This window comes from Ornithorhynchus anatinus, chromosome X5 (assembly GCF_004115215.2).
Source record: "Ornithorhynchus anatinus isolate Pmale09 chromosome X5, mOrnAna1.pri.v4, whole genome shotgun sequence".
In the NCBI taxonomy this organism is placed as follows: Eukaryota; Metazoa; Chordata; class Mammalia; order Monotremata; family Ornithorhynchidae; genus Ornithorhynchus; species Ornithorhynchus anatinus.
Window position 1 is genome coordinate 28,956,666 of NC_041753.1, and position 18,126 is coordinate 28,974,791.

The 18,126-nt window shown below is 44.3% G+C and overlaps 1 protein-coding gene and 1 long non-coding RNA gene across 2 annotated transcripts in view; one reads left to right on the top strand and one right to left on the bottom strand.

The window, feature by feature from the left end:
• Positions 1-18,126, top strand: part of PRR16 (proline rich 16) — a 219,002-nt gene that overhangs the window by 13,998 nt on the left and 186,878 nt on the right. The window lies entirely within an intron of this gene.
• On the bottom strand, positions 547-16,714 carry LOC114808245. Its single transcript, XR_003756092.2, has 3 exons — positions 16,620-16,714; positions 5,066-5,228; positions 547-927 (listed from the first exon to the last, which is right to left on the bottom strand). It is a non-coding gene; the product is annotated as an uncharacterized LOC114808245 (long non-coding RNA).

An 18,126-nucleotide genomic window follows, 5' to 3' on the forward strand; every position in this document is an offset into this window, starting at 1 on the left:
GGACATGGACTCTGCCCAATCTGATTAGCTTGTACCTACCCCATGCTTAGGACCGTGCCTGGCACGTTGTAAGTGCTTAACAAATACCATTAAAAAAAGTCAATTACAGTCTGCCAGGCACTTAGTACAGTGTTCTACACAGTTGGTGCTCAAGCATTTCTTTGATTAATTAGGTTATGACTATGTCTGCCTGGTTTGGGGGCCTAGCCTTACACTACATTAACAGGTACCTATCCTCTATAGGTAGCTAGGACTAGACCTGGGTCCACTGGTTAAAGTTTGATGTAGTCGGAGTTGCTAAAAATCTAACAGCAAACAGCAGCATATTCCCTTCCTTATTCATGTTTCTTTTCCATGCTCCCTCTAGTGTTCAAAATATGAATATGTTTATTAATTTCTTTAGTCCCCCAGCTCAGAGTAGCTATTAGATAACCATGACAATCCTTGACAGTAACACTTGGATATATCCAAGTATCTCAAAAGCCTTTATATGATTAAAAATGGTACTGCTTCATTTTTAGTCATGAAAGTTTAAGGCCAGAGAGGTAAGGTAAATCTTTTATTCGAGTCAATGAGAGAACTGAAACAAGAACCTAATTTTAGGATTGTAGCAGACCAACATCACCATTTACCACAGGCAAGATTGAGCCTAATTGTGATTGCGATTTCTCCCATTCCACCACCATGGCCATGGATGGCCCACCCATATTCTGCTCAAGGAGACACACGTGACATCACCTTCATTGTTCTAGGCACGATATCAACGAAGGTATTGTTTTGCAGAAATATGTAGCTTTTGTGTGATCTTAGAGCCTTTCTCCAGACTGCCTCTGAGTGACCACTTTCTCCAGAGCCTTGGCATTCTTCTCCTAGGTCAGTATGCTGTGGAACTTGACAGGAGGAGCTGCAGCAGAGGGAGGCTCAACACTGATAATTACAAAAACAAAACAAAAATTTTTTTAAAAAAACTAGACATCCACTAGCTTATGGAAACTGGACAGGGTACAGGGCACCCTGGCAATATAAAACCAGACAACTCCATCTTCTTTCACTCTATATTTTTTGAGTGTCAGGGTTGGGAGTGGGAGGGAAAGGGGTGACAGGAGCAGCATCTTATGTCCTTCCTCTTCCTCTCCAGTGCAGCTCCTCACTATTGGCTTCACAGCTCTCCATCACCTTGCCCCCTCCTATCTCACCTCCCTTCTCTCCTTCTACAGCCCAGCCCACACACTCCGCTCCTCTGCCGCTAACCTCCTCACTGTGACTCATTCTCGCCTGCCCCTCTGCTGACCCCTGGGCCACGTCCTACCTCTGACCTGGAATACCCTCCCTCTCACATCTGCCAAACTAACTCTCTTCCCCTCTTCAAAGCCCTACTCACCTCCTCCAGGAGGCCTGCCCAGATTGAGCCCTTCCTTTCCCTCCGCTCCTTCTCCCCTCCCCATTGCTCCTACTCCCTCCCTCTGCTCTATCCCCTTCCCCTCCCCACAGAACTTGTGTATATTTGTACATATTTATTACTCTATTTTATTAATGATGTGTATATTGGTATGATTCTATTTATCTATTTTGATGGTATTGATGCCTGTCTACTTGTTTTGTTGTCTGTCTCCCCCTTCTAGACTGAGAGCCTATTGTTGGATAGGGATTGTCTCTATCTGTTGCCAAATTGTACTTTACAAGTGCTTAGTACAGTGCTCTGCACACAGTAAGCACTCAATAAATATGATTGAATGAATATCCTACCTTCCCTCTCCCGCAGCCAACAAAATTCTCTGTCCTCTTCCTACCCCTCAACTCAAACGTGGTTTCTTCTGGCAGTAGAGCAGTCTGGTTTGTAGTAACTGGGGTCTTTGACACCACATGCCACAGACATTATATCAGCAGCATGGGCCCGGGAACAGGTTCTGAATACATAGCAGAACATTTCTGAAAATCATACAGAGGGCTCTTGAGCATGTTGAGAACTTTTTGCCCACCTGCTTCAATTAGGTCTATCTAAAATCATCATTCATTCAGTCATACTTATTGAGCACTTACTGTGTGCAAACACAGACATCCCCTTTCAGTCCTGGGCCCAAATATGGAAGTATTACATTAATTGCATTAAAACACATTAATCACACTAGAAGCTAAGGGCTACTTACCTAGATTCTGATACAGAAAATACAGCTCCGCAGGTGGAGATAACAAAAGAAGCAAGGGTCTTTTGTTGCATTGTGAGAGACAAGAGTCATTTTTTCCTAATTTAGAAGTGATTAGCATCATGAGCTTTTAAACACAGCATAGGAATTTGTGGCTTTGATATTTACAGCATGGAATCACCACATTATAAAAATCATTAAATGAGTGGAGTGTTGAAAATGATTTTTGAGTTTTAAAATTTATTTTTTCATTAAAGTAAAAGAATATTTGGTCACGAAAGTAACTATGGATCTCTGTGTCTCTTCATTCATTTTTATTCTGGAAAGAATATTGGAATCAAATAATTTTGTGGAGAAGAGTAGATAAGAAAGCAAGTAGTGGAAAGGGATGGTAGGGGTTGAGAAACACCTATTTCTTTCCTTCGTGCACTTGCTGAATTGTCAGTCTTTCCTCCAAGCATTTACAAGCTGATTTAGAAATCAGCATTTATACTTCAGCTTTGAAACTACACACTTTTTCTGGGAGAGGTGTTTCCATCAGAATAGTTAACATTATTCATATCAGAATGCATCCAAGGCCCTGGAGGAAAACTCCTCTCTGTAATGGAGTGGTAAGAAAATACTATGGCACAGTATTTATAATTAAGCTGTTTTATTCATCTCAAACAATAGGCACCAGAATGTTTGAGAGTTTAACATCTGTTACATGTGGACATTAGAATCCACAACTATAATGTCTAATTAATTCCATACCTCATTACCTGAGAGGCTTTAATGCACACTTGATGTTGACTCACTGGCAAGCTCCTCTCTATGGGCACTCTCTTCAGGAATGATCACTGTCATGAACCTGACGCTGGAGAATTGCCTCCTCTTAATATCAGGCATTCAATCTATGAGCCCTTCACTGGGGAATTAGTTTCCCCTTAATATTAAGCACTCAGTGACAAGTTCAAAGTGAAACCAAACCACCACTGAATGCAGCGGCAAAGCTTTATTCCATACTCAGCCTAATTAAAACTTAGTACTAATTATTAATACTTAGCCTAATCTATAATCATCATTCATTCATTCAAACATACTTATTGAGCGCTTACTGTGTGCAAACACAGACATGCCCTTTCAGGCCTGGGCCCAAATATGGAAGTATTACATTAATTGCATTAAAACACATTAATCACACTAGAAGCTAAGGGCTACTTACCTAGATTCTGATACAGAAAATACAGCTCTGCGGGTGGAGATAAAGCGGCAAAGCTTTATTCCATACTTAGACTAATTAAAAAGGGGTAAATGCTTATACACACAAACTTATACACACAAATTACGACAAATATACCCATCTGAGTGGTTTACCCAAAGTCATGAAGGAGGTCCCAAGTCAGAGTCCAAGGAGTCCGGCTGCCCACAACATGACTCCTGGTTCAAGCCTTAGGTGCCTTGGCCACGGCCACAGTAGACGCCTCAGAGCATGTCTTAGATAGTTTTGCTGCAGCCCAGGGGATCAGTTCCTTCCCTCTTTTATCAGTTGTTTTGTGTATATGGGTGTGGGGGTGTTACAGCGAGGGGGTGGTCCTGATTTGCTGCCCTGATTGCCTGCTGTCTCAAGCTAATTACCGGGTGAAACCATTCATTCATTCAATAGTATTTATTGAGCGCTTACTATGTGCAGAGCACTGTACTAAGCGCTTGGAATGTACAATTCGGCAACAGATAGAGACAATCCCTGCCCATTGACGGGTTTACAGTCTAACCGGGGAGACAGACACAAACAATAGCAGTAAGAATAGATAAATAGAATCAGCGATATCTACACATCAGTAATAAAATAGAGTAATAATTAGTAAATTCAGATTGGCACCAGTGCTATGGGGGGAGGGGGAAGAGCAGAGGGAGGAGGAATGGGGAGGGGAGATGGGGCAGAGGGAAAGGGGGGGCTCAGTCTGGGAAGGCCTTCTGGAGGAGGCCATCACTACTATCAAAATAAATAAATAGAGTCAGAGATATCTACACATCAGTAACAAAATAGAGTAATAATTAGTATATTCAGATAGGCACTAGTGCTATGGGGGAGGGGGAAGAGCAGAGGGAGGGAGTAGGGGGAATGGGGAGGAGGAGCAGAGGGAAAGGGGGGCTCAGTCTGGGAAGGCCTCCATGGCTACCATCAAGATAGATAAATAGAATCAGAGATAGCTACACATCAGTAACAAAATAGAGTAATAATTAATATATTTAGATAGGCACCAGTGCAATGAGGAGGGAAAGGGGGAAGAGCAGAGGGAGGGAGGAGGGGGAATGGGGAGGAGGAGCAGGGGGAAAGGGAGGCTCAGTCTGGGAAGGCCTTCTGGAGGAGGCCATCACTACTATCAAAATAAATAAATAGAATCAGAGATATCTACACATCAGTAACAAAATGGAGCAATAATTAATATATTCACATATGCACCAGTGCTGAGGGGAAGGGGAAGAGCAGAGGGAGGAGGAGGGGGAATGGGGAGGAGGAGCAGAGGGAAAGGGGGGTTCAGTCTGGAAAGGCCACCATGGCTACCATTAAAATAGATAAATAGAATCAGAGATAGCTACACATCAGTAACAAAAAAGAGTACTAGTATTTAGATAGGCACCAGTGCTATGTGGGGAGGGGGAAGAGCAGAGGGAGGGAGTAGGGGGATGGAGAGGAGCAGAGGGAAAGGAGGGCTCAGTCTGGGAAGGCCTCCTGGAGGAGGCCATGGCTACCATCAAAATAGCTAAATAGAATCAGAGATATCTACACATCAGTAACAAAATAGAGTAATAATTAGTATATTCAGATAGGCACCAGTGCTATGGGAGGAGGGGGAGGGGCAGAGGGAGGGGGAATGGGGAGGGGAGGAGGGGCAGAGGGAAACCGGGGAGATGGCTACACTCCCCACTGCACTTACCTTGTGGGCTTATCCGGCAGTCTTCCTTGACAGCAGGGCAATTTAGCTCCTCCTCAAACTCTTCTGTAAAACAATTTCATTTCTTCTCAGAAATTCAAGTCCTCCTCAAACTTCTCAGCAAGATAATTCAGTTTCTCCTCCAATTCCTCCTCTGACCTTGTTGCTCACGGGTTCAAAGAACAGTCTTTTAGTAAATGGCTTCTGCATTACAAGATGGAGTCACTTCTGCTCACCACAATCACCTTAGAAGCAGCCTAATACAATGCTTTTATTCATAGTGCTGCTGTCTTTTATCTCTCAATTATATCAGCCACCCCTATCTTCTGGGGGCTGATCATTTAATATTACTCAGAATTAAATTCCACAGTTTATTAAGTTCTCAAATTGCATGGGTTTGTAATCATGTTGCCTTTTCACTGGCTTCTGACAATATTTTCACTCTTCCAGGGAAACTGATGAAGATTTTTTTTAAAAAAAAAGGTTTCTGAGGAGAAGACATTGAAATGTTAATTAATTCATTCAATAGTATTTATTGAGCGCTTACTATGTGCAGAGCACTGTACTAAGTGCTTGGAATATACAAATCGGCAACAGATAGAGACAGTCCCTGCCCTTTGACGGGCTTACAGTCTAATCAGGGGAGACAGGCAGACCAGAACAATGGCAATAGAGTCAAGGGGAAGAACATCTCATAAAAACAATGGCAAATAGAATCAGGGTGATGTACATCTCATTAAACAAAATAAATAGGGTGATGAAGATATATACAGTTGAGCGGACGAGTACAGTGCTGAGGGGCTGGGACGGGAGAGGGGGAGGAGGAGAGGGAAAGGGGGGAGAAGAGGGTTTAGCTGCGGAGAGGTGAAGGTGGGGGTAATAATAATGTTGGTATTTATTAAGCGCTTACTATGTGCCGAGCACTGTTCTAAGCGCTGGGGTAGACACAGGGGAATCAGGTTGTCCCACGTGGGGCTCACAGTCTTAATCCCCATTTTACAGATGAGGTAACTGAGGCACCGAGAAGTTAAGTGACTTGCCCAAAGTCACACAGCTGACAAGTGGTAGAGCCGGGGTTCGAACCCATGACCTCTGACTCCAAAGCCCGTGCTCTTTCCAGTGAGCCACGCTGCTTCTCTGCGGAGCAGAGGGAAAAAAGGGGGGAGCTCAGTCTGAGAAGGCCTCTTGGAGGAGGTGAGCTTTAAGTAGGGATTTGAAGAGGGGAAGAGAATTAGATTGTCGGAGGTGAGGAGGGAGGGCATTCCAGGACCACGGGAGGACGTGGCCCAGGGGTCGACGGTGGGATAGGCGAGACTGAGGGACGGTGAGGAGGTGGGCAGCAGAGGAGCGGAGCGTGCGGGGTGGACAGTAGAAAGAGAGAAGGGAGGAGAGGTAGGAAGGGGAAAGGTGATGGAGAGCTTTGAAGCTTAAAGTGAGAAGTTTTTGTTTGTGCGGAGGTTGATAGGCAACCACTGGAGGTTTTTAAGAAGGGGAGTGACACACCCAGACCGTATCTGCAGGAAGATGAGCTGGGCAGCGGAGTGAAAAATAGACTGGAGCAGGGTGAGCGAGGAGGAAGGGAGATCAGAGAGAAGGCTGACACAGTAGTCTAGCCAAGATATAACGAGAGCCCATAGCAGTAAGGTAGCCGTTTGGGTGGAGAGGAAAGGGCGGATCTTGGCGATATTATAAAGATGAGACCGGCTGGTCCTGGTAACGGATCGGATGTGTGGGGTGAATGAGAGAGATGAGTCAAAGATGACACCAAGGTTGAGGGCCTGAGAGACGTGAAGGATGGTCGTACCATCCACGGTGATAGGGAAGTCTGGGAGAGGACCGGGCTTGGGAGGGAAGATGAGGAGCTCAGTTTTGGTCATGTTGAGTTTTAGGTGGCGGGCAGACATCCAGGTGGAGACGTCCTGGAGGCAGGAGGAGATGCGAACCTGAAAAGAAACTGCAGGAGGAAAAGACAAAAACAGCAGGTGGCATGGAGGGAAAAAGTACAGAGGCAGCAAGATGATGATGTGTTCAAGGCTAGAACATTTGGTGTGGGGTAATCAGTAGCCCTGAAGGCTTGCTATTTCTCTCTGGGAGATGCTGCAGTGCTGGGGTATATGGCTGATACTGGTTCACTGTAATCATGTGCGCTGGAAGACCTATCTACTGTATGTTGTTGATAATGGTAATCTGTGATAAATGGTAACCAGTTTTTTCAGGTATCAAATATTGGGGGAAAGGATTGTGGGATTGAAGCATGGAGTTAAGGGGTTAGGGGGTCTGTATTTAAAGAGGTTACGAGGCCCATTTAGACCCAGACCCGTACAGTGGGAGAGAGAAACATAAACCATTTCTTTCTCTCTCTATGGTTAGTATTCCTATCACTTTTGTTTCTTTTCCTCTATTCTGGGTCCAAAAAGGGGGCTTCTGGGTAAGTTTACATTCCCTCACCCCCAAACACCAGCTAAGGATGTGGATACATGAGGTGCTCTTTGTGCCTATTAGCATGGCATGACCAAGTTTGATTTAATTTTTCTGCCCATTCTTCAACTACTTACAACTGACAATTCCTTATCATACATCTTCTGATCCTCACCACCGGCTTTCTAGTGAAGACCACAATACTTTATAAAACAGATGTAAATGCTTAGCTCAATAACAGCGTTTATACCAGGCAAGGGTATGAAGCACACAGATTTGTTCTGTTCCACACTACAACCACTGCCCATGCTCCAACAGGCTTGTAAACCATTACCACTCCATGAAAAATAACTCAGATGCATGTCCTAATGATGGGGTATCCTCAAGACATTTCATATGCTAGTAAGTCCCACTTTTCTCCTACCATTCCTGTCCAAACACCTCAAATGGATTGCTTCTACTTGCTGCCTCAACTTCCACTTTTCCAGCTCTCTCCTTGATTTTCTAACATTTGGCTTTCATCCCTTTCACTGAGACCTCACTCTACAAGGTCACCAATGACCTACTTGCCAAATCTAATGGATTCTACTCCTCCATAGTCCTCCTCAATGTCTCTGCTACCTTTGACACTGAGAACAACCCCCTTCCCAAGGAAAGCCTTGTTTTTTCTGAATACCATCCTTTCCTAGTTCTCTTCCTTTCTCTCTGGCTGATCCTCCACAGTTTCTTCCTCTGCCACCCACTCAATCAACTGATATAATTTATTGAGTGCATACTTTGCATAAAGCACTGAACTAAGCACTTAGAAGAGTACAATAGAGATAGTAGAAATAATCCCAGCCCACAGGAGTTTATACCCTAGCAAGGGACACAGACAAAAAAATAAATTACAGGTCAGGAGAAGCAACAGAGTTTAAAGTTGTATACATGACTGTGGGGGTGGGTGAGTCGCAAGAGCCTCAAGTGCTTAGGTGACATGGAAGTGCTAAAATGGCAGTAGTGGGGCAAATAGGTCGAGAGATGAGAGATTCATCAGTGTAATCTCCTGGAAGACATGTGGTTGTAGAAGAGTCTTAAAGATAGGGATAGCAGTGGTCTTCTGGATGTGACGGAGGAAGGAGCATTGAAGAGGTTGAATAGGTTGGCCTGAGAGGAGGGAAGCATATGAACTGGAGTATTGTGGGCGACAAGTAAGGAATAAGCTGCGGAGGGGGGAGGGAAGAATTGATTGAATGACTTACAGCCAAAGGTCAGTGGTTTCTGGAGAGAAATGGACAATCTTTGGAGGTTTTTGAGAAATGGGGAGATGAGCACAATATGATCGTTTAGAAAAATGATCTGGACAGCAGAGTAAAGAATGGACCGGAGATGGGAGAAACTGGAGGCAGGGAGGTCTGTGAGGAGGCTGATGCTGTAGTCAAATTGAGATATGACAAATGATTGGACCAAGATGGTGGCAGTTTGGCTGGAGAGGAAGGGACAGATTCTGGAGATGTCGTGAAGAAAGAACTGATAGTATTTGATAACTGACTGAATATATGGGTTGAAAGAGGGAGAGAAGTCAAGGATAATTCCAAGGTTATGGGCTTGTGAGACAGAGAGCATCGACAGTGGTGGTCTGTCAGATATGAAGGGGGAGGGAGTTCCAAGCCAGAGTGAGGATGTGGGCCAAGGGATTGGTGGCAAGACAAATGAAATCAGGGTCACAGTGTGGAAGTTGGCATTTGAGAAGTAAAGTGAGCAGGTTGGGTTGTTGTAGAAGAGCAGCAGGGTAAAATAGGAGAGAAGCAGCTAAAAGCATATATCTACCTGAGATATCCATTGCTCTATGGCTGTCACTGTAACAAAAGAGCTTTGCTACCATCATCAGTCCATACCCCCCACATGGATGAACTTTGATAAAGAAGGGCCATGAAAAATGGCAGAGTTCTTGAACATGAAGGCACATGGTCTGACATCCTGAATATGGAGGGGACAACTTGATTAAACACTTATTATTGCTTTATCATCATTATGATACTTGTTAAGAGTTTAGTGTGCCAAACACTGTTCTAAACACTGGGATAGATATGAGTTAATCAGTTAGGACACAGTCCCTGTCCCACATGGGGCTCACAGTGTCAGAGTAGAATTTAATCACCATTTGGCAGATGAAGGAACTGAGGCACAGAGAAGTTGTGACTTGCCCAAGGTCACACAGCAGATAGGTGGTAGATCTGGGATTAGAACCCAGGTCCTCTGACTCCCAGGCCAGTGCTCTTTCCCCTAGTCTACACTGCTTCTCACTAGGCCCGTTGCTTCTCACAAGCCTTTCCTCAACATATCGAACACTGAAGAGATGCCATAGGATCCCAAAGATGCCACAAATAACTCCATCTTCAAGAATAAAGGTGACAGATCAGATTGTGGTAATTCTCTGCACCTCATTACTCTCCATTGCTGGCAAGATCCTAACCAGAGTCCTTCTGGACTGGAAATTGAAGAAGATTCTTGATCACACCCTCCCAGAATTATAATGTGGTTTCGGGCACAGTGTTGCCCAATGGACATGATCTTCTCATATCGGGTAGAGTTCAGGGAACAGCACCAAGGCTTCCACACAGTTTTCACAGACCTTAAAAAAGCATTAGACACCATCAGTAGATGTAGAGTTTAGTGATTATTAAATACATTTGGTTGTTCTGAGAAATTCACCAAGGATCCTGTGAAGGCTCCTGATGGCATACTTGGTTGTGTCAGAGCTGAGAGTGCCCTGTTTGATCCATTTCTCTAGGCCAGTGGAGTAGTGCAGGATTGTGTTGATGGTCCATTTATATTCAATTTATCTTGATTGTCATGCTGTTGCGCAGAAACAAGGGACCTAGATTATATGGCCAGAATGTATTTATTTTCCCCTGGGAATTACAATTTAATACACCATGAGCATCATCAAGAACCATAGACAGTTGTACATAAGTTGTTCATGCAGATGCATGTTAGAGGCCTACAACCAAGAAGACATGCAAATGATTGTATACTCGGGGAAGCAGCCTGGCCAACTGGAAAAAAACACGTGACTGGGAGCCAGAGGACCTGGCTCCTAATCTCAGCTCTGCCACCTGCCTGCTGGGTGACCTTGGGCAAGTCATTTAACTTCTCTGTGACTCAGTTTCCTCAACTGTAAAATGGTAATTAAATTCCTGATCGTCCTCCTACTTAAACTGAGAGCCACATGAGAGACAGGACCTGCGACTGAATTAATTTATACCTACCCCAGTGCAATAGTGCTTGATACATAGTAAGCACTTAAATATACTAACAGTAATAGTAATAATCAAATAATAAAACTGCTTTGCACAGTTAGTGCAACAAAATGACCTGACTATAAATCCTAAGGAAACTGAAGTAATGTCCCAGTCTGCACAAGGGAAACCCTAAGCACAGTTAAAGATCTTCCTCAGCATCACAAAATTGAATGCTGTTAGAGATTCTTTTAACTAGGCACGCTGTCCAATGATACAAAGAGAGACAAAGAAGTTGAAAAATTAATACAAAGGACTTGAATGTCCTTTTGGAGACTATCACTTAAAGCATGGTAGCCACATCCTCAGAAAGCCTGAAACTTAAGAAACACAGTGAAGCCCAACCTTCTGTATAATGTGATTCTTGAACCCACCACACATATGATATCCAGCACTGAGCAGTTCCATTAGCATCATCTATGTACTCTACCAAACTTCGAATAACAAGACAGGATCACAGACAACTATATCCTGGAATGAAATCAACTCATAAGCACTGAAGTGCTGTTTCCACAACATCATTCAACAGGTTGAAACATGGGAGAAGAATGGATGGCTGTGGGCTAATCAAACAACTTCTCTACCATCAGCAGAAATGGAGCAACTGAAAAAAAGGATGAGACAAGAAAGTAAAGTTCAGCTTCAGAAAATGTAGCATCACAGCTAAATGTTGGGAGACAAGTGTGGCAGGAGACCAAATTGAATGTTGTAATTAAGAAAAAAATAGGTTCATTTTGAACAGAAGCTTTGCCAAGTAGGAGTTCAACAAATGCCCTAGATGGATGCATGAATGGAAGTAGACAGGGCTATCTTTCAAATGTATCTCCAAGTCTATTCTACAAGTCTAACCTCCATCCTATGAGAATCTAGGTCCATTCCCTCCACAGTAAAACTTCCCATAGACTGTAAGTCTACGGGAAACAGCATGGCCTAGTGGAAAGAGAGTGGGCTTGGGAGCCTGAGTTCTAATCTGGCCCCGTCAAGTACCTGTTGTGCGATCTTGGGCAGGTAATTTAACTTCTCTGTGCCTCAGTTCCCTCATGCACAGAATGGGGATTTAATACCTCTTCTCCCTCCTATTTAGACTGTGAGCTCCATGAGGGACCTGATTATCTTCTATCTTCCCCAACGCTTAGTATAGCCCTTGGAGTATAGTAAGGATTTAACAAATAACAAAATTAATTAATTTCCTTGTGGGGCAGGGAGCATGTCTATCAACTCTGTTGTATTTCTTCTTTATTCCTTATAGTATTTTTTAAGTGCTTGCTATGTGTCAAAACCCTATTCTAGGTGCCGAGTCCTAAACTCATTGTAGACAAGGATATGTGTCTATTTTATTGTACACTCCCAAGCACTTAGTGCAGTGCTGCACACAAAGTGCTCATGCTCAATAAATATGATTGAATGAATGAATGAACATGGGGCTCACAGTCTAAGTAGGAGGGAGAATAGGTATTTCCCCATTTGGAGAAGCAGCGTGGCTTAGTGGAAAGAGCACAGCCTTGGGAGTCAGAGGTCATGGGTTCTAATCCCAGCTCCGCCACTTATCAGCTGTGTGACTTTAGGCAAGTCAGTTGCGAAAACTGAGACAAAGAGCAGTTAAGTGACTAACACAAGGTCACACAGCAGGCAAGTGGCAGAGCAGGATTAGAACCCAGGTCCTCTGACTCCCAGGTCTAGACTCTTTCCACTAGGCCATGCTGTTTCTCTGTTGCATTGTGCCTTTTCAGGTGGCTAGTCCAGTACTTTGTAAGTGCTCAATAAATACCACTGACTGATTGAAAGTCCATTTCTACGATCTTCAGTCAACTCTGGGGTTAACTGCTCTGTCGCTGGGATTTAAAGACTATAAGCAGATGCAGTTTGGCCTATGGCATTACACGGTATACATTTATTGATCTAATAATAATTTCAGTTCTTTCTAGAGAATGACCATCCCCATGGCAAAAAGTGGCAATTAAAAACACAGTGACAAGTGGCTACTATTTGTTGAATCAGGACCTGTTACAGTTGTAAGGTTTTTTCATCTGCATCTGGTCTCTCTGTGAAGTTCAGCTTCTATACGCCTTACTTGGTTACCAGGGGAACTCTCCCCAAGAGAGATCTAGAAGCAGTGTGGCTCAGTGGAATGAGCCCGGGCTTAGGAGTCAGAGGTCATGGGTTCTAATCCCGGCTCCACCACCTGTCCACTGTGTGACTCTGGGCAAGTCACTTCACTTCTCGGTGCCTCAGTTACCTCATCTGTAAAATGGGGATTTAAAAAATGTGAGCCCCACATGGGACAACCTGATGACCCTGTATCTACCCCAGTGCTTAGAACAGTGCTCAGCACATAGTAAGCGCTTAACTAATACCAACATTATCTAGAGGAGATGAGGTAACCTGAAATCATTAACTTCTATGCATTGGCCAAAACAGCTGAGATACCCAAAGATTCAGCAGTGGTGTGGCTGGTAGGGACATGGCAGATGATGTGGCATGACCAGACATTGAAAAGTTTACTCTAGGCAGTGGCCAGCCACTAAGCAGTGTGGCTTAGTGGACAGTGCATTGACCTGGGAGTCAGAAGGTCTTGACTCCCTTTGTCCCGTGGCTTGCCGAGTGGGCGCTGCTGTCCTCCTCCAAGATCAGAGTGCCCAAACACACAGCCTAGGAGAGATCCCATCTAGTCCTCTACCCTCTTCCCTCACGGCAGGGAGAAACTGAGGCAGTAGCAGCACGTAAGAAAATGGTGCCTGTTGTGGCTTGGACTCTCAGCCCTGCTTATGTGGTCAGGATCCGGGACGCGCACTCCCTCGGAGAACTCATTCGCTCCCACAGCTTCAACTATCATCTCTATGTGGATGACACCCAAATCTCTATCTCCTCCCATGTTCTCCCTCCTTCCCTCCGAGCTCGCATCTCCTCCTGCCTTCAGGACATCCCCACCTGGATGTCCGCCTGCCACCTAAAACTCAACATGTCCAAGCGACTATATTAATATGGCGATTAATAATAATAATTATGGTACTTGTTAAGCACTTTCTATGTGCCAAGCACTGTTCTAAACGCTGGGGTAGATACAAGGCAATCAGGTTGGACAAAATCCCTGTCCCAAATGGGGCTCACAATCTCAATCCCCATTTTACAGATGCGTTAACTGAGGCACAGAGAAGTTAAGTGACTTGCCTAAGGTCAGAGAGCAGACAAGTGGCAGAGCCGGGATTAGAACCTGCGATTAAAAGTGTGACGTAGGAAAGGGATTGTGTCCAATCTGTTTAACTTGTATCTACCGCAGCACTTAGAACAGTTCTTGGTACATAGTAAGTGCTTAAAAAGTACCATAATTATTATTATTAAATTCAGTCTTGTTTGTGGTAGTACCTAACTGTGGGTAACTTTATGGAATAGTATAAAATTAAGCTGTGTGCAGTTATCTGGGGAAGATACCATAGAGGATGAATTAGACACGGTCCTTGGCCCACAGGGGGCTCACAAACTAAACGGAGGAGAGGAAGGTTGGCACGTGAGGAGAAATTGAAAGGATAAAGATAAAACAGCATAAGGACAACAATAAATTCAAAAAAAGCTGCAGGATATCATGACTTAAAAAACAACCCCACAAAAATCATTTCCAGGATCCTGACCACATAAGCAGGGCTGAGAGTCCAAGCCACAACAGGCACCATTTTCTTACGTGCTGCTACTGCCTCAGTTTCTCCCTGCCGTGAGGGAAGAGGGTAGAGGACTACATGGGATCCGCCCTGGGCTGTGTGTTTGGGCACTCTGATCTTGGAAGAGGACAGCAGCACTCGGCAAGCCACGGGACAAAGAAACTGGGGGGGGGGACTGGAATCGCCCCCTTGGAGAGAAGGGACTCGGAGCTCTCCGGCCAAAATCGAGGCCAGGGCCCGGACTCCCCTCACCCAAAGAATCAGAACAGCGACTCACTAAGGAGTTAACAACGTGTCGACAGTCGCCCATTAAAGACTAAGGACTTGATAGCACCCCTGGTCCGTTCACTCCTATAGTCGCTTTAATGACTCGCTAATGGGAGCTGAGAACTTGTGGATTTCCCCCAGCTGGGAGCTGCTGAGTGGTCCCCTTCTAGAGGAATCAGCCCCAGCCCCACTGCTGCAGCTCAGAATGAATGAACCTGGTTCTCCCTAGTCGACACGGTCTCCCCTGCCTGTCTCTCCCCACTCCAGTCCATACTCCACTCCCCTGCCCAGATCATTTTCCTTCAAAAAAGTTCAGACCATGTTTCCCCACTCCTCAAGAAACTCCAGTGGTTGCCCATCCAGCTCCACATCAAAAACTCACCCTTGGCTTTAAAGCACTCAATCACCTTGCCCCCCTCCTAACTCATCTCCCTAGTCTCCTCCAACAACCTAACCTGCACACTTGGTTCCTCTAATGCTAACCTTCTCACTGTACCTCGATCTCTTTTATCTCACCACCGACCTCTCCTCCACATCCTACCTCTGTCCTGGAATGTGCTCCCTCCTCATATCAGACAGATAATTACTCTCTCCCACTTCAAAGCCTTATTGAAGGCATATCTCCTCCAAGAAGCCTTCCCTGTCTAAGCCCTCCTCTTCTCCCACTCCCTTCTGCATCACCCTGACTTGCTCCCTTCATTCATCCTCCATCCCATCCCCACAACACGTATGCATATATATCTGTAATTTATTTATATATATTAATGTCTGCCTCCCCCTCTAGGCTGTGAACTCATTATGGGCAGGAAATGTGTCTATTTGTTGTCGTATGCTCCCAAGCACTTAGTACAGTGCTTTTCACACAGAAAGGCATCAATAAATGATTGATGATTCTGTCATGGGTTCGAATCCTGGCTCTGCCACTTGTCAGCTGTGTGACTATGAGCAAGTCACTTAACTTCTCTGTGCCTCAGTTACCTCATCTGTAAAAATGGGGATTAAAAAATGTGAGTACCACGTGGGACAATCTGATTACCCTGTATCTACCCCAGCACTTAGAACGGTGCTCTGCACATAGTAAGCACTTAAATACCAACATTATTACTATTGAATGAATGACAGGACAGGACAATTACTGGCTCTCCCTCTGCTGGACTTTCACTTGGAGAAGCAGTGTGACCTGGGGAAAGTAACTTTACTTCTCTAGGCCTTAGTTATCTCATCTGTAAAGTGGGGATTAAGACTTAAGGATTATGTGGGATAGGGACTGTGTTCAACCTGATTACCTAGTGTCTACTCCAGTGCTTAGTACAATATGCTGCCCTCTGAGCTACTCTGCTATATGCATTATGCCAAATTTTGGGACCTTTAGTTGGCAAGTGTGAATGAAAATCATTGCCTCCTTCTCTTGATTGTCCCCTGAGATAAAGGGCAGTCAGCTTCTCTCAGAAGTGCTCACATCCTCTGACTGAGCAGCCTACAAAGACATCTTGACAACTGGAGAAACACTGAACAAATTAATAACCAATTAAGAAAAGCAATAGCATGTTCATATTTTGTAATCTCCATGTGGGGCAGAGATTGTCTGAATTATTTATCTTGTGCCTGCCCCAGAATTTAGTACTATACTAAATTCTGGGACAGATACAAAGTAAACAATAATTAGTTGATACTTAATTACTTAGTACCATAATAGTTGCAAAATGGATGTTGAGTCTTCACCAAATTAGCCAACTACAAACAAAACCAAAAGTAGAATACAGGTTTCCTGATTTCTATAGCAGTGCTCTATCCCCTAGACCAACAGTAGGGTTCAGTGGTAATAAGAAACATAGAATGATTTGCTGGGAGTATTCTTGTTCTCATCCCATTGCTGTCCCTTTCCTGTTGCAAAGAGGAGTGATGGGGGTAAGGGGAAATAAGGGAAAAGATACCTACCTCTAAAAAAGCTGGCTTGTTCCACTGCACCTCCCCGCTCGGCTTTTCTCCTATTCAGCTTCTCTCCTTTCTCCTCTCCCTACTTCCTTATTTCCATTCTCCTCTTTCCTCTCACTTTTCCCTCCTCTCCCTAACCCTCCTTTTTGCCTCTCCTCTCTTCTCTCGTTTCCCTTTTCATTACCTTCCCTACTCGCTCCCCTTCACCTTTCACTTCTCTTTCCTCCCTTTTCCTTCCCCACTAGCAGCAACACCTGCTGCTATGGCCAGTTGGTTCTCTGAAACAGCTGATTAGCACAAGGGTGTCATCACATTACACCATGATCATCATGATGTAATGAAGTCACATGTTTCATCGGGTGGGGAAATCTTGTATGACTAGCTTTTCTGTGCTGAGGATTCATCTCATTTGCTTTTTGGGGAATTTTTTTACACAAAAAGGTGGAAAATCCCTGGAATAGAATCAGAGAAGTTCAAAATCTTATTAAAGAGTCTGGTGAAGTTTTTTTCCCTTCCCAATAGTTGAGCATTATTATTTCTTGAGTTGACTAAACAGGTGTCTCCAATAATTTTATAAATTTCAAGGCAGTTTCTAGGGGAAACATTTTTTGGTCTTCTGGAAAAATATATTGGGTAGTCTTCCTCCCTATGCTTAAAGAGGTTTATTTTCCTTAGGGGTAGAGGAGAGAGAGTGTCCCTCTACATTCCCTTTTTTCCACCTTCTCTTCTCTCCCTGACCTTTGTCTTCCAGGAAGAAGGAGAGAATATAAGGGCCACCCCTGGAGCCGTGCTCACATCTGGGCACACATGAGAAAGTCTCACATTCAATCTGAGGCAGCTGAAGAATATGGTGCTTTTGCCCTCTCTATTCACAGCCCATCCTTGTCCACTGTCCTGCTCTCCCTGTACCCCAAGGGTGAGGTTCTATGCATGCTTATTGCAAAAAAAAAAGTGTAGTGCCTCCAGATGCATGTTGAGGGAGGGGTATTCTCACCTACAGTAAAATCATACTAGGCCACACCAACCTGCTTTTCTTTGAGGCTGAGCCTCCCATGTTGAAGCTACAGACCTGACTTCACTTAGTGCTAAATCTTAATTATCCCCAGCCTTTTAATGGGTTTTAATACAAACCTATATCCATTTGAGGTTAAGGTTATAATTTATTTCCTAACTAGCTCATGTAATAGGCATCTAGCCAACAAGGGACATATAACATCAGCGCTAGAAGCAAATGATGATGACTAAAAACCCTCATGCCAGGGTTTCTGTGAAAGTTCTCTTTGCTCCATTTCCATTGTTGCTGAATTCAACTGTGACAGGTGTTTTCCATTTTTCTAGATCAAATATAATTACAAGCTTGTTTGCAGATAACTCAAAAAAGGAGCTGCAAGTGAACCCGCTGGCAGGAGTCAGCCCTTAGATCCTTCTCTTGTGGGTATTTCTATTGTTTCTATTGGCAACACTGACTTTAAGTGGCCCCTTTTACAAACAGTCCCTCTTTTAAAAAGAA